We start from the raw sequence: 20,954 nt of genomic DNA, 5'->3' as shown, positions 1-20,954 counted from the left end.
TGTAATTAATCTACTGCATAAATTGATTGATTCATATTCCATATTCTGTGTTGAAGCAACACAGGAAGCTTTCACCCATTAGGATTCAGGGGACATTTTGGATATTTGTTTAAAAGGAACACCATTCCATTTTTTTACCTTTTTCATCAGAATTGTCTCTTAACTTAATATTATTCACTTTATATTCCCTTTACTATTATAGAAAGTTATATATCATTTTCTTACCATTTTTCCAGTTTATTTACCTTGGGCATTTGTCAATATCTTCTGTCTAGTCTGCTTTGCTTTTTTCTTTTTTTTTTAAATTGGAAAATGTAATAGTAAAACCACAGAAAAGCAGGGGAATTCAACAGCAGGTGCTGGGACTAAGAATATTTTCCAGTTATTCTCTAAATTAATGGAGTGTATTTCAAACTGCCAGTCTTTAATCTATAGCTTTAGTTTAATAATCACCATACTTAACAAATATAGGGTAAACTGAATGTCAGATATTACTTATTTATTTATTGGTTTTTGTAGGAAATGGGAATATAATGCCTCTGTTTCTTTTCTGACCCTTCATTTTCATCTCCTGAAGAACTGACACAAAGCTCCATGCCTTCTAGATCAGAAAACCTGCCATTTCTATGACTGTATGCTCCTTCTCTTCCAAGTGTATTCTACCTATGTCTTCTCTGATGTAGCTGGGTGGTTTCTGGTTCAGTAAATACTTGTTGACTTGCATAAGGACAAATTATTCTGCAGCATTTTCGCTCTACAGAAAGTAATGCCTATCTGGTGAGACGATAATAGAAACATCCTCAGGATATCCAGATGCTTTGTTTTAGCCAAAATTATGTCTGGACATCAACTATGAGTAGAAGAAATACGTGTTTTTTCAGGAATTTCCCATAAACCAGATTAACTGCTCAGGAAGAAACTCTGGAGATCTGCTAATGTTCCTACAGTAGCATTATTAACACTATAAATTGGCTTGATCTGCAATAAATAATGCCAGTTTACAAATTATCCCCGAATTAGATTGTAATAGAAGTCTGGGATAGGAATTACCAGAGACATCAGATTAAACACTTGAACAGCAGATGTAGGGGTGGATGAGCCTTGCCAAATCAGAAGCTGTCCTGAGCATATGCAGAAACACGGGTTTAGTACTTGGGAGATCCTTTTTTGGCAAACCTAGAGGATGCGAATGCTTAACAAAGTCAGAGTCCACACCTGGACTTGGCACCTAAAATCTATTTAAATCTCACTTCAGAGCTAAAAAAGGACATTATGCACTTGATCTGTACTCTTTTATTTGTTTTGTTTTGTTTTTTTTAAAAACGTGGAAACTGTTTTGTAGTGCTCCTCTAGATCTACTGCCAGAAACCACCTTATAAAAGGTAGGGAGTGTCACTTGTGAGAGGGGTACTATCTGTGACCTACTTCACATCAGTGAAAAAAGGGTAGCTATCCTAGGGACTATGAAGTATTTGTATACTGTGACAAAGGGGACCATGACAAGGACCTCAGACTTACATGGATCTGCTCTTATCTTATTCTCACACAACATAACCTGAAGAGGTGAACTTGAAGAGGAATAGATAAATACCTGGAAGGCAAATAGTAAAGTTTCCCTGTAGCCTTGAAGGGAGACAAGTGCTGATTCTGAATGACAATTTTGACTCCTTAGGAGCAAGTTTGCTGATCTCGTAATAAATGGCTATTCAAAATGTCATGTTCAATAGGGAGCATGACTCTCTAGTGGAGATGCATAGAAGAGGAGATACGTAGGCATAGACAGACCAGTTTGTAGACAGAAGTAAAATCATGGTACTTCCTACCATATTATTAGAGTGTCTCCCAGTCCTTGAAAAGTTACACCTTAAAACAACAGACTGTAGGATGAGAGAGCTGTAGTATTCTCATTAGACAGAGAGGGATCTGAAACACTGAGAGATCAAATGACAAAGCGAGAAACATAAGAATATTACTGAACTGTGAGTTGAATATCAGTCCCTGGCAATTTTCAGTAGGCAGCTGGACTTCTCTTACAAACTTTCTTAAGTGCTGAATAGACATGTGTGCATCTCTTCATGAGAGATGACTGCAAACTGGGAGATTGCTCTGGCTTGTAAAAATTTGACTAACAATATTCACTTGATGCTATGTATTGGTTTTTGGCATATGAACCAATATGTAACCCAAGGACATGGTTAATTACAATGGCCTTGAAAATAAGAAAACTAGTCAGGATTGAATTGTTAGAACAGTGTCCTCTGCATTCATGCTAAAGTCAGAAAATGTCTTCAGGAAGCAAAAGAATGTTGCTAAAAGCTAAAGCAATGAGAAGTGATGTCTTTCAGGGAGCTAAAATAAAACCACTGAAGTAGTTCAGTGACCCCAGTAGCAAGCAGTCAGAACTACGTCTTGGAGGACCCACTTAACCCTGGAACATGTCACTCCATCAGCATAAGCATCTGTTTCAAAAATGCATGTCATCAAAGAGGCTGCTAAAATGAAATTAGCCAAACACATGCTTCATAAAATATGCACTCAAAGTACAGAACCCAAACTGAAAAAGTTCTCACTGTTGCTCTATAATATACCTTAAACAGCAGCTGCGCAAACTAACTGCATGCAAATCTTAATGAATGAAATCCAAACTGTTATCTCCAAGCTTTTGACTGAATGCTGCTGGTGGGCCATTCACTAATGATACTGTTCGGTTTATTGGCCTTTTTATTCCAGACTTGTGTGCCTAAAGCACTCGTTTATGACAACGGCCTGATTTTCACAGCAAGTGTTCCCATATGCTCCTAATGTAATTGTAGTTTTCAGTCTCTAAAACAAGCCTGATTTTTTGAGTGGTTAAAGATGGCTTTTAGTTGTGTAACTTTCAAGCATCCCATATGATGAAAGATTTAGTCCAAGTGGAGAAAATTACAGCAGATCTCAGGCAGTTACTAAGTCCAGCCAAACCCCAGGGGACAGCTTATTCATCAGATTTTATATACTGAAAATTGTGTCTTTGCTATCTGGGAGTTGCATAGTCAGTCAGAAATCTTGTCAAGCACTGAAAACAACTTTGGATTATTTTGGATTTTATTTTTGTTGTTATTGGGGGGGTTTTGTTTGTTTTGTTTGTTTTTTGTTTGGTTTGTGTTGTTTTTTTTTCAAATGGCATGTCTCCAACCAGCTGGACTAAATGTGCTGGGCAACCCTAATGTGGACTGGTGTCCCTGATGACCATAGAAACTGCTGATACCAAAGCAGAGCACATTTTGGGCATCAGAGAGAGATGATCTGTTGAATGGTAATCTGCTGACCAATGTGAGCACTGAGTAACTTGGTCTTGATTAACATTTTGCCAGTCAATGTTAACTGGTCAAACTTTAGTTCTGCTTCGTTTTGGGCATGCTTTTCGTGCTTTGATTTCATCTCTTGGCTTTCTAGAGTTGTCTTGTCATGGTAATGAAATGGTATTCAGGGAATTCAAGTGGTGTTTACATTATTTGAGATTTCTATTGTAAGTAGGTATAAATTTCAAGCTGATGTCTTGCCCTTGACCCGGAATTTTTCTTCGCACTTTTTCTTCCTCCTTTTGTCAAGGAGGGCAAGACAGGTGTTCTGGTATCTCATTTTTAAAAATAGTCATTGGATTGACCTCTCTAGGATCAAGCTAGCAAGATAATGAAGTGCCTAATGGAGATAATTCAGGAATAAGTAGCAAAGATGGGGACTTCAGATTGTTTTCAGACTTTTTTGGAGAGCATACCTTTGCCAAGCTGTCAGAGTTTGTGCACACTGAGCTTACTGTAGAGGGAACAGCTTCTATATAGCCTGAGAGAAATGGCATTTTAAAAATACCATCTCTAATTTATTGGGATATCTAAGGCATATACTCAGAAATGTCACTGTGGTGCTGGTGTCACAGTTCTGGGATATGAGCTGCTGTTACTGCCAATTTGCCCCAATCAGATGAACTTGCTAGCCATTTTTGCTCCCATGCCATTCCACTACAGTTAGTACAGGTTAGTACCTTCTCACAGCTGCTTCTGGGCTGAGCAATAGGCCACCAAAATCCTGCATACAATCTCCCAGCTTTCTGGAACAAGAGCTGAAACGTGGCTAGCTCTGCTTCATGTATTTGACAGAAATCATGTGTTCTGTCCCTTAAAATAACACTGTATGATTCAATATATGGTTTTGATGCCACTGGGGGAAGCCAAAGGGAAAGGAAGTGTACTCTTTTCACAGAAACACAAGGACTTTGCAATTCTCCCCCCCTTATGAAAATGAGGTCAAAGAGATATAGTGTCAGTGAAGAAGAGCAGAAGCTCTCTTGAATCCACTGGGTTAGCACCCACTGCCAGCAATGATTCAAATCTCAAATATTTCACTATTTTAAGCAGACTGAAGTTCCTATAAGCCCCTAACAGTACTGTTATGGACAAATGCCTAGTATTAAAATCCAGAAATCAATAATATGCAAGAAATAGGATGTAAGGGAAGCACTACATGCTTTCCTTATAATTTACCTGCACTATCTTTATGACAATTAGGCATCCTTTCTCTGAGGGCCAACTGGGTCATATGAGGTAAACCATGTATTGAGCAGATTTTTCTCGCCAGACATTGGCAGCAAAAATTGAATCTGACATCTTTTACTAGACATTAGTCTCTGGTTCTCTGGCTCTGGCTCACAAATGTGTTGCCAAGAAGCTTTGCCATTCTTTTATAACTAGTGTTATTCAAAGTTATAATTTATTTGAGCTCCTGCACTCTTCTTGTCTTCACTGGAATAAAATAAAATCCAGAGACATCCAATTCTGTTTATGATCAAGAAAAATGCCATCAATGTAGAGACGTAGAGAGGGTAGAATACCTAGAAATAACAGGAGGAAGTTTTAGGGAATTAAATTTAGGTAAATAGCTAACAAGGAGTCTTTTTGAAAAGGTCTCTTTAAAATCAGGGATCTCATACCCTTGAAAGGGCAGGACAAATGTGATATTAATATGACAAATACACTTAATAATGAAGCAGCTTTGTTTTTTAAATCTGTGCTTGAACATATTCTGTGAGCAGTCAATTTCATTAATGGTTTGTGTCTACAGATTGAAAGGTGAGGGTTTACTGGAAATGTGTTTCTGTAAAAATTAGTTCAATACTGATTTAAAAATCTCAGTACCCTGTCCATTACCTGGTCCCTCAGTGGGCGTAGATTTAAAACCTAAAAAACTTTTCTTTTATCTAGTTTGGTTATTAGTGAATGCTATTCTCATTTTCCTTTTGGTGGTCTAGTTAAAAAAATTGACATACCTTATTAATCAATATTCCTAGTTGTAGGACTACTTTTCAGCTCACTCTTGTTTATCAGATGCATGATTCTAAGACAGTTTTCAATACCAGTTTTGCACACTGCTGTTCATGTGATTCTGTCTATCCCTAATCCTTCTAGTCAATCTAGAATTGGTAACTTCTCCAGACCGCGCAGAAGACAGACTAAAAGCATGGCACAGACAAATGCTCTACTTACATTTGTTCCAGGTCTTTTCAAGTATCACTGGACACAATCACTAAAAGGCAGTTCTTCAAATTCAGGTTTCTCTGCATTTCAGTCAAAACACCTTGACTACTACGAACTCTTTTCCTGCCACTTCAAAATGTTTTGAAGGCACAATCTCCAAAATGTGAGAAGTCTTTGCAAAAAGCAGACGTGTATGTTGTTCTCCACAGTGCACTGTAGCAAGAAAAAATACAGAGATTCAGAGAAGACACTGAAAAACTTTTCAAAGCATCAAGTTATTTCAGCCTGGAATACACAACACTGGAAAGCAACAGTTTCCATGGCATATTTTTAGTACAAGCTGGATTTTTTTCTATCAGCCATAGCTAGAAGTATGGTACAATACAGTGCAGTAGTGTACTGCCCTTGGTAAAGGGTAGACTAAGCAATCTTCTACAATCCTTTTCTTTTGAGCATGGAACTGCAAGGACAAAGAATGTCTACATATTGTACATATTGTACCTCGATCTTTTGGTTTTAGTAGCAGGTTTGAAAATATTGCCATACTGCCTCACTAGGAAGTGGGGATCACTCAGTTTCATAGACATTTCTATCTGTATTCAAGGATTCCTTAACCAGGTACTAAATGCTGAAAAGAATTCTGTTACCTAGGACAAAGTAAGGTAGACATTGATCAGACATTGCTAGTATTCCAAGGATTTAGGGTTAGACTACTGACTCAAACCAAATGTTATCTATGAAACATTTTAATTACAGGATAATTTCATACACTAACAACATGCCCAACATGCAGTTTTTGATTCTTAATCCCTAATACCTAAACCCAGTTTTTGATAGGCCTAATCATGGAAAATTAGAGGAACATCAATGAAGTCATATATCAAGACAAGAATTATGCTCAATAAAAGATTGAAGAGTGAGGTCTATAAATCTTCACCTAGCATACTTTATGTATACAAATCTGAGGGGAAAAAAGGAACATACAGCTCTTCACCAATGCCACTGATATTATTTGTGGGTATCATGGTTAATACATGCCCTACTTGTTCTAAAGCTTTGGAGGAAGAGATTAACAAGAAGTTTATGTCATGCCTCAGTACAAATATAGAGAAACTTTGCTGAACTTAATTGTGTGTGACAGACTAAATTTGGTGCAAAATCAAACTTTGGCCTAATATCTGCACTAAAAATATAGCCGTAGAGGGAAAAATGGGACATTTTTAACAACTTAACATTTATTGGACAAGGAGAGGTCTGAAGAGTGCAGAATGGAAAATGGCAAACATCTTTCACAAAAATAAGAATTGTCCCTCCTGCACAGGCCTGGATAGTTTGCATGTGTGGTACAAAAATGTGTAATGGAAACCTGGGAAACAAAGGCGGCTTTTCAGGCTGAGGATTCCAGCTGTTCGCAGACTGTGGAAGAGAAAACAGACTTTATTCAATGTCTGCAGATGTTTCCAAACTTTCATAGTTCTAAAATTTAAATTCAGTTACCTAATCAATATTAAAGATCTGAGGGAAAATATGCTGCCCATTGGATACGGTTTAGGTGGGGAGGAAAACAAAGGATTCAAACATTCTCAGGCACAAAGATCTGGTGGCTCAGAGGCAGCAGCAGATGAAAACAATGACTGGAGACAGCCCGTGCTGGAATGATAAATGAACATTCATTTCTCAGCTACACTGATGCAACTTCACTGGCTTTACTGGAGTGTGGTGTAGCTCAAGTGTAGTCTACCTACTAGGCTTGATCAACTGTAAATAAGGACAAAACCCAACTTTAGTGGGGCTAGGATGTAATTTTATATCTACAGTATTCACAGCTGACAAAATGCCATCAGCAGTGCGTTTTACAAATTTGACAACAGATTATATAAAGCCTGAGATGAAAACATATGGATTTTCTGATGTCCTCTCAGACAAGCATTAACTTCGGCATTTTACAGGCAGTAACTTCACATTTTCATATAGCATCAACAACACAAATGGTTGTTTTACTGACAAAGCACACACAGGAGTGAGGTCTCTTTTCATCAGTCAAATAGATGCATTTTTGGCTGGTGTGTGCAACATCCGTCTGCCACATATCTGATTTCTGCATGCCATCTTCTGCAGTGTCTGTGCTGAAAAATGAATTTGATTCTTGAAACACTCAACTTTATAAAAATTTATCAAGCAAATCCCTTTACTAAATTATTCCAAGGGCAGATGATGGTCCACTATTAAAAGGGACCTAAATACATCTCACCTCAACCCTAACACACTAGGCTGCGTTATGGGATAGAGAAAATTCTTTCCTCACTACCATCTCACATGATGACATCAGATCACAGATGATGATAAAAAGATGAGAACTAGTGCCCTTAGCAATTTCTGAGATTTTTGGTTGCTACTATTATGGAAACTAAAGATAATTAAGATTCATGACTTCTGTAAAGGACCAAGCACTGTATGAGTTAAAGCCTCTGGATAAGAGCAGTCCAGGTGTTCTTTGGAAAACCAAATATATACAAGAATGAATCCCAAAGTTTTAGTATAATCTAAATGAGGTGGTTCAGCAAAGCAATACAGGCTCGCCTGGTCTATTGTTATACATAGTTTAAATTAAAGGTTTCTAATTTTCTTCACATGTCTAAGAAAAATGAGTTCAGTTCACCCATATCTACATTCAGGATTCAAATCAATGCTATCTTGCTGAAGACCAGACTTTGGGAAATATATTTGTTAGAAAATAACAGAGAAAAAAATGACAATGCTAAAGTGTGCTGTTGAGGATCCAGGGGAGATTAGATGAGGAGAGAAATCAGAGCATGCTCTTCTGTATACATGGACAGGCAGATAGTTTTATGTGCTTAGGTTTTAATGATCTTTCTCCCCCATCACTGTATAAGAGGGGAGTGAAGTAGGGTAAATGTACATTTACATTCTGTCCAGGATTCCTTTAGAAATCTCAAGCTGCTAAGCCTGTGAGAAACAAGCTTCAGCTTGTCTAACTTCAAATGTGTTAAAAAAAGTTCTGTATTATAACTGGACAAACCCCAAAGCTTTAATGCTTTTTGGAGAAGAAATTTTTTTCTCTGTCTTTGTATCAAACCTAGTGTGTCCTTAAGTGGCACTTACTTTTCCTAATAACAAATATGGAAACATGTAACCAACCTTAACCCAAATCCTGAATTACACCACATCAGTCCAAGACCTCTTCCCAGAGTTCTGCCTGTGTGCATGTATGTGTTACTCTCTAAATAAAAGTTACATTCAATTTTGTATTTTTTAGAGCAATCAATATAAAAACCACAATAAAATCCTTGTCCTGCAGATGTCATAAATGGCTTTGTACTGCACGTGACCCTATGACTGAATAACCTCTGTCCTGCTGCCAAAAACATCTGATGAGTAATTTTCTTTCCTTTTAGCAGAATCCTTATTGATGAAGGTAGCCAGGAACTGAAAATCCTGCTGTGGTTAAGACAGCAACATACTTTGCTTATTGTATCCTTCCAGATCTTAGAAACATGTTGATTTGTTTCTCACCTCAAATAGCCTGTCTTACATCTCATCTTCTGACACATTCTCCAATTTCTATGCATTTTTGGGTCATTGTTTAATATCTTTTTGTAGTGTGACTAGCTCAAAACCTTCCCTTCCTCACAAATCTAAATTTTCTTAGTGCTTCACTGTCCAGGGTTGGCACAATTATTTCAAATGATCTGGTTTTCAGATGATTCCCAGATCATTCCCAGACTGTGAGACAGCCTGTTTATGTGATGGAAAGTACCAGAGGTAACCTTACACTGATAGGCTAATTGTTTACATGAGTGAAAAAAAAACAAAGTAATTTGACTTTCATACTTTCATGTTCCCATGCTTCTGTCTGATTGTATCATCCTTGGTTTCCTGTTCTGAGCATCACTCTGTCAGGTTCACTTCTTCCCCTTCACCTCTTCACCGTGGTGTATATTCCCTGTACAGACTACGTTCCTTTCTTGAAGATCTCTGGCTTTCTAAGTAAGGAGCTAAGCAGCTGGCATACTCAATATTCTTGTGGACAAGACAGGACAATTAGAATTAGTAGGCTGATGACACTGAATGGAGAGTGAACTGATGCAAGCAAAAAAAAAAAAAGGAACTGAATCATGGTAGGAAGCTAAGGGATAGGGCATTTTTGCAGCAAGAAGCAAGAAGCAAGAAGTTATTATTAGCCAGCCAGCCAAAAATCTGCTGGTGCCCCAGTCCTTTTATTAGATATTACAGCTTTCTCTCTCTCATCCTTTGTTTTCAAGACTATGAAGATCTGTAAGAGAGGAACAATTGCTCTACTTGTGAAAAGCACCTTTTTACGCTGCTATGACATTTTGCCCAGAACGTTGGGTTCTGACAATATTACTGTTTAAGTGAACTGGGAATCTCCCACTGGTGTTGACTGAAGCTTTTGTTGCTGGGTGTCTGTTCCTTTGTAGTCTGGCATGCACATTTCAATCTTCACCTGGAACTGTTCCTTTCTTATTTTCCTACTTCTCAGAGCTAAATTTAGTTTCTCCTGCAGTTTCTTTTCTGATACTAAAGTGTCTACTAATCTATCTCCATTTAATTTGTCACTCATTGTTTATGGAGTTGGTAAGGAGCCTCTAGGAAATGAGGTACTGCAGAAGAGGTTGAGAAAGGTAAAGCTAGACAATAGAAATAGCAGGGAAACCCGTCCTGCAGTGGACAAAATGAGTGTCAATGGAAATTCTATATTAAATGTACATTTCTGGGAATCTTTACGAAAACGGAATTGACACTGCACAAACTCTTTTATAAAGCAAATTAGGATATTTTAAGGAGTTTGTCCAAAACCCACTGTTGACATTCATTTTATATGTTTTTCTGTGTGGACTCAACCATTGGAAATCTTTCTTCGGTTTGCATTTTAACTTTTTTTTTTAGCACTCACATAATTTTAGACCACGCTTTATAAGTTACGTGCTGAAAAGGCAGAGGAAACAAAGTTATCTTGGGGCAGGGGGAAGAACCATTTCAGATCTGATCAAAGGTTCTAGCCCAGCTGGCTTCAGCCCTGCAGTACCCTCTGCATTAATCAGCTTCTCTGTGGGAAGAGGAGAGAGAAAAGAAAAGGAGAGAACAAATAGACTTCAGTTGAATTAGTCATGACAGTGGAATATGTGCCTGGTTCAGGGAAATGTGAAGCACATGATTCCATTCCATGTACAAATGGAATCCTCAAAAAGGTTCAACCTCCCAAGGTTTGCATGAACTCACATCATAGACAAGCAGTGCTCATGTGCCAATCAACAGAATTGCACCTCGTTGATATCCACTTTCAGAGGAAAATTTTGGTAAAATTGGTATATTTACTCAGTTTTAATGCCTCTGGTGTAAGGTTGCATTTTTGTCCCAAGTCTGGAGCAGAAAGCAGTATGTAATTACAATGCTGCAGTGGCACAGCAAGGGCTATCTGGGGTTCCTCTTGCTCTTTATAAGCAATAGTCACAAGCTGCCCCACTGATTCAGTAAACACTGTGATATTTGAAAGAAACAAAAAGGAAAACTGGGCAATAAATTAGTCTGATTTTCTAATTCTCAGAAGTTAACAGTAGGGCTACTGTATTTATATTCCTGTTACTGCAGAGGAAGAATAATATGCTTTGCCTCCTAGAATTAAAAGAATAGTAATACCTGGTTTAAATTTATGGAAATTATCCCAAACAACTTTCTTTTAATTCAGCTTTATTTAAGGAAGTGTGACTCTGGAGCAGGACTTAAAAATTAGTCAGTCTGAAGCATGTAGGACACACAGAGCTGGGACAATACACTAGTATCTGTGAGAGCTACAACTAGACTTGGGTGTGTCTGAAGTTAGGCTCATAAATCCATATTTAGGCAGTTAGATAAGTGGTCTGATTTTCAAAAATGCTTCTGACCCAGCTTCTCCAGCTGACTTCAATAAAATCTGTGTGTATGCCTCTGTGCATGTGTGCATGTGTTTAGTACTTCAAAAATGAAGCCACATATTTAGATGCTTAAATCTAGGCATTTAAGACTTGAAAATGTTGCCAATAATAATTCTCCCGGCTTCACCACAGAGATAATACACAGAGTGGATTTCAAATACAGGTGTTTCTACAGGAGAATAACCAATTTGAGCAGAGGGACCTAATGTCCCTGGTATTTTGGTTCTTTCTGAAACAGTTAGGGAATTGTGGTTTTGAAACGTCAGCACTGTCTTTCCTACACCTGAGCAAGCAGCCTGTAGGAAAGCTATCACAGAGAATTCCCTGACTCCCTGGCTCATCCTTCTGATCAATGTTTAATAAAACCAGTCTTAATACATTACTTTGCATTCAGTAACAACAGAAAATGTTTTCTTAAACTATTTTTTGATAATCACATTTGAAGGAAAGTATCCTTAAAAACCCTCACCTATAGATATTCATACCTCTTCTTTAGCTTCAAATAGAAATAGCAAGTTTACTATTTTTGAACAGGTTAAATGTTTTATTAAAACTTCATGGACTGCAACCTACACTTTGGGGGAGTGGCTAACTGGTACTTTTGGAAAATAATTCAGCTGTAAACCTAATATTTGAGCCACCCTTGTGCTGAGAAACTTAAATTTACTCTGTAACTTTTAGTAGCAGCTATGAAGATCTGATTGCTGTGGGATAGTTTACAACCAAAAGGAAAAATACACTTTCTTGACTGAAGACAAAACAGAAGTGTCTTAGTAATCTTTGCATACCAGTTCTCTATATGTAGAATGATCTGCTCATTTCTGTGAATCACTTGAGCTTTGGGATAATACACAATGGAAAACATTGTGCTTCAGGTTAAAAACCTGCTGTGTTTAAGCAGCGAGCACTTGGCAGAACTTGCCAAACACTGACTAGCTCCCCACCACTCTCTTCATGTTTGAAGCCAACTGCAGTGAAAAAAATTCAGTAGGACTATATAGACCAATCTGGCTTCTGGTTTTGTTGCAGTTAAAAACCTTTTAGTTCTATTATGAAAAAAAATCTTCCAAGAAAAATAACAAACATTTCTAATTTTATACTTACAGAATTATTCCACTGGAACAAATTATGTGAAGCCTAAGCACAGGTATCCAACAACAGCTGTAATCAAGCTTACCACAGAAGGCATTTAAACTAAGAGGCTAGTGTCTGCAAAACTCATGTTTCTTTGATTTCCTCTAGGGACAATGATGCTGGTGAGAAGTGGGCCAGCATTCTCCTTACATCCTACTTGCTCTGTTTTCTTTTTACGCCCTCTTTTCCATGCTATATTTTCAGATCAAATCCACTGAAAGCACAGAGGTGGGTAGGTCTGCTGGGGTGTGCAAACACAACTGCCCTGGTGAGGCAGTGATCACAGTCAGAATATTACCATAGGGTAGGGTAGATCTACTCCTTTTACAAATCCATAGGGGACCTGATATTTAATGTATATAAATATCTCCAAGGTAGGTGCCAAAAGGATGGTGCCAGGCTCTTTTCAGCGATGCCCAGTGACAGGATGAGGAGCAATGGCCATAAAATAAAACACAAGAAGTTTTATGTCAACGCGAGGAAGAACTTCTTTACACTGAGCATGGCAGAGCACTAGAACAGGCTGCCCAGGGAGATGGTGGAGTCTTCCTCTCTAGAGACATTCAAAATCCACCTGAACGTGTTCCTGTGTCACCTGCTCTAGGCGACCCTGCCTTGGCAAGAGGGTTGGACTGGATGATCTCCAGAGGTCCCTTCCAACCCTAACAATTCTGTGACTCTGAGATATGCAGGACCACTAGACAATTTGCCCAGGGCAATATGTAGTATCAGTGGCGAACTGGATGTTGGATGTGGGAACTCCTGCCACTTGGCCTTGTTCTCAAACCATTGGCCGCGCTTCTCCCAGCATAAGAAATACATCTTAAGTGAAAAGGAAAACATTGTGAAAAGCAGCCATGAAGGTAATGAGTAATATTAAAAAGGCAGCTATGAAAATAATATTTTTGAAATCAAAGCACCCAAATGAGAACTGAAAGAATAATTACATTTGTGTTTTTAACATTTTCAGTTGTCATTAGGGCATTAGTCTTCCTGAGCTGTAGCAGCAGGACGTCTCTAAGTTCTCCATATGGAGCCAAAAAATGAGGCGGCCTGGGAGGAACCCTGTGGCAAGGAAAGTAACATCTTCTAAAGTAGAAAGATGAATGAATCTTAGAGAAGACCATGATTGCCCTAAGAAAGGTCTTTATTCTTCCTAGGATGGTGGTGATTCCAAAGGGAAAACAGGAGAAATGTGAAGTCATTGTCAAAATAAAGGGACCTGTGTGGGTCTTGCCTCAGTCTCTCACTGTTGCCAGAGCTGTGCATCCATGTGCTGCAGTGCCACTGCCTGTGCTGTGCCATGGAAAAGGAGTAGGGATTAGTGATGATGAGGCAAGAAGCCAGGGTGGGATGCACAGCTCAAGTTTCAGCACAGCACATAAACATTTCTCTCTGGGTTCAGAGTTCAGCATATCCTGTTTGCAGCCAAGGCAGGAGACATGTCATGTGGCAAAGAAAAGAGCTCCAGAAACTGAAGCTGAGAAGTGGGAGACAGGGACATAGCAGCAGCATTAGATTTGTCATGCCTGTAAATGTGGTCCTGCTATATCTAATTTCACTGTGCTGCTAATCAGCAGCATGGTTGTACAAAGCAGCATAAGGCAGAAATACAAACAAGAGGATGTTTCAGCTCCAACAGCTGCCTTGAGGTGTTAAGCCATATTAGCACAGACATTTTCAGTTCTCACTTCCTGTGCCACGTGTCTCAGGAGATGCAAAAAATAAATATGCGAGAACTCGAATTTCACTGCAAAGGACTTTCACTGAGTAGACATAGGGGAGATTTTCACATAGTAAAATGATAAGAAAGATCCATGTGTATTTTACATATGTATGAAAGCCTGAGATGAGGTCTATAGCGGCGGAGGAACAGTGGGATTGCCATTGGGTTAGACAGAACCTGCTCATTGTACACCTTAGTCCTTTAGTGTCTTCAGTTAACTTAGGACAGCACAAAGAGGATACAACCTTTCTGTATATACATTAGAACAGACAGTGTTTCTTTAGCATTAATGAAAACCACATTTACTCATTTAGGTATCCTACAACACAAGCTCTTTCAGAGAAATCCAAATCTTTTCTATAATTCCCAGCAATAATTGCTTTCTGAGGCTCTTCAAAATACACATTTTCATGGAGTGGAAAATCTACTTCATTAAAGTTATTCTTTCTTCAGTCATGTTCTACAGTAACTCCCTATACATTCATGATGCCAACTCTTTGGTCCCATGTCTTGTCACATGTTTGTCTGCTTTAGACTTCCATCACTCAAGACTGACAGATTTTATTCATTTTAGCCTTGGTGTAATTCTTATTATTGGTACCATGTAGGTAAGTAGTGATGCATACTTATATACTAGCCCACTGGAGCATATAGGAGAAAACTTAACCATGACAGTGTATGAGCACAATTTATTACCCAAAACCACAATAAATTAACATGCGGATAATCAGAATTGTAACTTCTATATCATAAATATAATTCCACTTCCTTCTTAACATTAAGCTTGTAATACATACCACTCATAGATGTAAGCTAAATGGAGATTTTCCTCTAAGAAATGTCACTAGTCTAAAGATTTTTGGATAGGAGACACACTACCACTAGACTTTTATATAGCACATCATTAACTTCAATATGCTGTCCCAATTTTAGTGGATTAGTTGTTCAGCAATTTGGAGAAGCAGTTGCAGGTCTTTCTATGAAGAAAAAAAAGAAGTCCTGTAGGATTACAGATTATAGTACATAATTGGCAAAACATGCCAGTGTCCTCCTGAAAGAAATCTGAACACACAGTTAAGAACTTATAATAAAAGAAGATGTTTGTTTCCCATTTGGGTTTATTTCATGTTAAGATTTGTCCTTTTCAAGAATTGTTCGATAATGACTTAAATATGGAACATACAGAATTTGATTCTGGCATCTTTTGGAAGCAGTGCTAATGGGTAGACCTGTGGCGAAATGGAAAATACTTCTGAGTCAGGTGACAGCAGATCAGAGCAATTCTTCATTCTATACTAAAAATTTTCCACCGCAGCCAATTAGCAAGAATAGGCTTTTCAAAAGTAATTCACAAAGTACTGCAAACTGCAGAAAAAAAAGTGAATTAAACAGAAAGCAATATGGCATTAAAATGTAATTGTCACATGATTGCACCAGACCCAGACACAATGTCTCCTGAACTGATACTCTCTTTTTCCTGACAGAACTTAAACACATCATCATTTCTGCTTCAGATAGTCTCTGAATTGCAAATCGCTAGAAAACATGACTATGCTGACATGTATTAGTGTGAACTTGCCCTTTTCTGATGCTCTTATTCAGGCATCTCTTTCTACTCACTTCTTAGTTGCAGGATCCTAGAGTTCAATTCGATTATATCTGATACAGCCGTTCATCTTTCCATATATAATTAGCCACAAAATGCAAAATGTCAGGATAGAGGGAATTTAAAAATTACCTCCTTCAAGAGTGAAAAGAAGGCTGCAGATGTTCAAACGACAGTGAATAAAAACGGTAGAATTTCTTATCATAACAATTATTTGCATTGAATACTTTTGTTATCCTATTTTTAAAGGACATACTGGGGACAACTTCTTTTTAGCAGAGAAGAAAGGACGTATTGGACATTGTCAACAAGATATAAGATGTTTAAGACCTTCACAGGACTTCATTTTGAAACCTGATGTTCGTACTCCACTGAGCCTCTGGGTTTCCCATGTTAGTGAAGACTCCGGCTACTTTGCAGCCAGAGAGAAAAACAAGGCACTCTGAAGCTAACCACTTGCTCTTTTGGAAGCAGGAAAAACCCCAAACAGACCAAATCTTGACTGATTATTTACTCAAGAAGATTATGGCTCTGTAAGTAAGCCATAATTGCTAGTATAATAGATTTGGTGTATTATCTCTAAGTGTGGAGAGTCTAACACCTTCAGAGTAGCTACTTCATCTCAAATTGGAGTTTAGAAGAGGCTTTCAGCTGCAGAGATGTAATCATGTGGGACTGACTCACGGTGAATAAGGCAAACAGATTCCCTAATAATAGATGCTGCTCCAAATAAGATGTATTAAGACAGGGATTTCTTTAAAAACTCACAATCTAGAATTCAGCTCCCTCTGACTCCAGTGCTAGAACTGTGGCTGACTGGAAGGAGAGCAGAGTGCTCCTCCAAAATCCACCCCAAAGAAATTGCCCCAATCATTTGGTGCTCTCACATGATGGTGCCAGTGCCCTTGCATGGCTTCCTGCTCCATGCAAGGGGTTAAGCCCACAAGTCTCAAATCCTGATCCTGGCTCTCCTGCTAGCATTTGGGGCAATGCTTTGCAGGCAGTTTACAGTCAGTATCTCAGTTACTTCATCTGCAAAATGGAGATGAGAAACTTTGTGAAACACTTGGAGACCAAGTCAGAAAAAATGCCAAATAAGAGCTAGATTTTAATACTATAAATAATACTGACTCTAGGTCTATACGGTTGCCATATTACAGAACCTCTTTATTTCCAGAAGGATGCAACTTAATTAGTTCTTTCTTTAAGGATACTTTTGGCAAACCTCTCAGGAATTAAAGCTTTCCAGGATCCTTGCTGTATTGATAACACAATGCAAATGCAGAAATAAATAGTTTTCTTTCTATTCCACCCCCACCCCCACCTTGGCTAAAAAATAAATGGGATTGGGTGATAAAAGATCATATTTGCTGTTCCAGAAAGAGAAATTTTTCTTCCTCTGTTACAGCCAGATTGTCCGTAACAGGTCATTGCCAGGCAAAAGAGGCAATTTTAAACTAATTGCCTGAGTTCACAATGGAAAATTTTTCAACAGGGAGAAGTGAGAAAACATAATTTGAGAAAGAACAAGTTCATTTCTAAGGGTAGAACAGAGGCTGACTGGGACAGCACAGTTAGATTTCTGTTTTATTTTAGGGCCTGACCTCTGTTTCAGTATTTGAGGTAACTTTAATGGTAGGTGTTCAACATAGCAAAGAGCCAGGTGCTGCAACAAGCACTGAGTTGCTAATGTCACAAATTATCAATATCCATTCAAGTTCAATATCTGTCAGTGAAATCCCTGTTTCCATGGTTATAGTGATTGATGGTTGGACTAAGAAATTATGAAGAACAAGGTGGGGCTTCTCAGCTTGTCCCTTATGTTATTTACATATGTCCTTATGTCGATAATAGGAAATCAAATCATCAGATCACTAATACTGCTCTGACTGTTTTATCCATGAAAGGCTGTAATTGGGATTTCAGTGCAGACACAGAGGAGAAAAGGGACCGCTATATTCAATGTGTTATGCTGAGGTCGCTAAACTTCAGTAAATTAGCATCTTAGTATCTTCCTTATGGTCAATTTTGAACAATCTCTATACTTGTTGCCTGACCACATCACTCATCCCCTCTCATCCTCTCCCTCTGACCCCTCAGATACCTTTTCTTTAAAAGATCTATGGAATGTGCAGCATTAGCTATTCTTACGACAGCCCAGTCTCTGCATGTTATGTCTCTTAGTACTGCACAGAGAAGCACTGTAGGCAACTGAAAGTCTTTTATTTGAATTTTGTCACTTCTTGAAGAAACCACGAAGGTGGCTACCTAGTCTTAGATCTTATTAAACATTCTCACTAGAAACAGACATCTTCATGGTTTCTAAAAACATTACTTTCAAATCTCTATAAAAACCCTTGTAAGTAGTGACAGCATCCTTTGTCCTGTAGGTTTGGCTGCTGAGGCCCAGGACTGACTTAGAGGCAATATAGCTGAGGACTGGCTCCTTCCTTTGTTGATTGTGAGGAGGGCTCAGGCAGGGCTGACTCCCCTTCCTGTGGGAGCTGCTGCAAGCTGAGGCTCTGCTTGGCCCCAGCCTGAGCTATGGCAGCCTGTGCCTGCCTGCAGACCCCACTGACCCAGACCCTGACCCACAGGCTGACCCTGTGTCTCCCCACTGCGATGGACGTGACTGGTGATCACTGACCTTCTCCACGGCTAGGGGCAGTGGGATGGACCAAAGCCTGATGAGGTCCTGCCCTGTTGTCCTGGGGAGTCCCTGCCACTCCCAGCAACCCAGCCCTTTGGGAGCAGACAATCCTTGTTGCTCCTTGAACAGCAGATTTTCCTTTGGCAAAATGACAAAATCAGTAAAAAATAAAATAGAGCATACATCCCATGGGAAAACGCTGCTTTACTGGGATTTTTAACTCTATATAATTATCATTTTGCTAAAAAAATTTGCTCAAGGAAATAAAAATAACTCCCTTATAAAAATCTAATGAGCATTTTCAGATTACTGTTTCGCAAATAAAATATATGTCGATTCATATCTATGTCAATAACTAGGCCTATGCCTGCATCACAGAGAAACTAGATATAAAGAAGGAAGCATCTTTTTAGGATCCTTTTAAGATAGCAGCAACTTTTTACTTGATGTTTATCTCTTATGTGTAGAAATTACACAGCTGAAGAAAAGGGTTGGTAATATTTAATGGGTACAGACAAAAGAGGTAGAGAAAAACAATGGCTGTCCAAAAAAATGTTTGAATGGAATTCCTTACTCTGATGTACTTTTAAAGGGAACCCCTTTTCAGAAACTGTTTTTCCTGAAAATCAGGTTAATTTAGGGTATGTAATGGTGCTGTCACACCCCTCCCCCCCCCCCAAACTCAGAGATGCAGCATCAGCAGACGTTTTTCTAAAAATCTTTCTCAGTGCATTTTCTCTTGCAAGTCCCGTAGCCTGGTTCAGAGTTCTGGTACATCTCTATAAAATCATTCCCTCAATTTTGTGGGGTTTTATTTTGTGAACAGATGCCAACAGAAAAAGAAAACCCCCATAACCCTTTTTCCCACTGAGAGGAAGCCATTTTGCTATCACTGAGCACAAAGAACAAGAAGAGAAGCCAGTGCAAACAGGGCAGGACAGAGCCTACAGGCAGGCTAATGCGAAAATTTGTGTTGTTCCTAAGGTATGCTCAAATGAAAAAAATAAAATCATTATTGCTTCGACTTTGGAGATGCAATAATATATTGGAAACACTGACCAATTCATAAGCATTGCTTTTCTAATAACTGTGTGATGAAAAATCCAACCATCTCTCTATAAAATTATTAAGATCATTCTTTGCTGGAATAGCAGATGCCAAAGAAAAACAGTCAGAAAGGTTGACTTCCAGAAAGACTAGCAAAAAGATATCATATTTAGAAGCTGGTCTCTGTTAAAAAGTTGGAAATAAAAGTACTGTTTTGAACTGAGTACAACTTTTCCCAAGCTTTCGACAGACGTGACTGGCTTGTTACTGCAGCACAGCTATTATTCAGAGGCTTAACAGAGGCTGTTTTATCTAATAGGTTCTACAGTCAGGTTTCATGATAAACAGAAGCAGGTATAGAAGGGGTCTAGATGATGGGCCCTGCATTCAATGTCTCACAGGTCAGACTGTGTGGAAATATCCCCCAGGGAGTGGGCTGAATATTTATCTGTTGGCAAGACTGCCTGCATGCCTCACTGCAGACAATGTAGAAATGTGGATGTAGACTACTGTCACAGACTGATGAATTCTCAGTTAGCACAAGGCCCTTGATTTTTCCTGACATAGTGAAGGCAGAGCTCTGCTGGCATGCTGACCTCCCTCTCTGGTGATTGAGACTCACATATTCATACCGGTGGGCAAGCCTCCCATGCTTCTGTTTTGAGTTTAGAGACCCATCAGACTATTTTGAATTGGTGAACCTTTTCTTCCTGCAATTTAAACACATTTGTTTGCTTTTCCCTCAAGGGAGGTTCAATGTGAAATGGAACATGTTCTTTTTCTAGCTAAACAGAAACATATTCCTGGTAGTGTTGAATGAAGAACATACCCAAAAGATAAGCAGGTACAAGTGGCCTTTCTGTGCACACACGCAGAGACACACACTCAGCAGGGCTCCTCTGGGCTGGAGTCAAATGGAGTAGAGATTGGCAAGAGGAAAGGGAATGAGAATTTGGATAGCTCTGTTTATCATGTGAACTCTGAAGGGGAGAGCTATATAGGATATTTACATTGGGGAATTACCATTTCCTTGGTATTTCCCTCCTCCTTCTCCCCACACTGAGTTTGATTCTCTTCTCCCTTTCTCCACTTGTTTGCTTCATTCACATGCTTGAACTATTTCTTATTTGGTCCCATGTCCATCAGATGACCTGTTTACAACACATGATGTAAGTTAAGAGCTGCATGAAAATCTCCTCATAGGCTTTGCTTTCATAGAGCTGCATGGCATTTAGGTAGCATCTATTAATATTTTAAACATGTTGAAAGGAAGGCTAGGCTAGAGCCAGATCCCATGGCTTGGCTGGTTTCAATGCATATAGAGCAT

The 20,954-nt window shown here is 38.8% G+C and overlaps 1 long non-coding RNA gene across 1 annotated transcript in view; it reads right to left on the bottom strand.

Annotated features, from left to right (window-relative positions):
- LOC120324680 overlaps positions 1 to 20,954 on the bottom strand; it is a 67,888-nt gene that overhangs the window by 9,314 nt on the left and 37,620 nt on the right. The window contains exon 2 of the long non-coding RNA XR_005566167.1: positions 5,520 to 5,723. This is a non-coding gene — a long non-coding RNA (uncharacterized LOC120324680). The remainder of the gene's footprint in view (positions 1 to 5,519; positions 5,724 to 20,954) is intronic.

This window comes from Pipra filicauda, unplaced genomic scaffold, assembly GCF_003945595.2.
Source record: "Pipra filicauda isolate LSUMZ 115617 unplaced genomic scaffold, ASM394559v2 scaffold64_size3178608_pilon, whole genome shotgun sequence".
In the NCBI taxonomy this organism is placed as follows: domain Eukaryota; kingdom Metazoa; phylum Chordata; class Aves; order Passeriformes; family Pipridae; genus Pipra; species Pipra filicauda.
The sequence above is the reverse complement of the archived record's forward strand: the minus strand, read 5'-3'. Positions and strand labels throughout refer to the sequence as shown.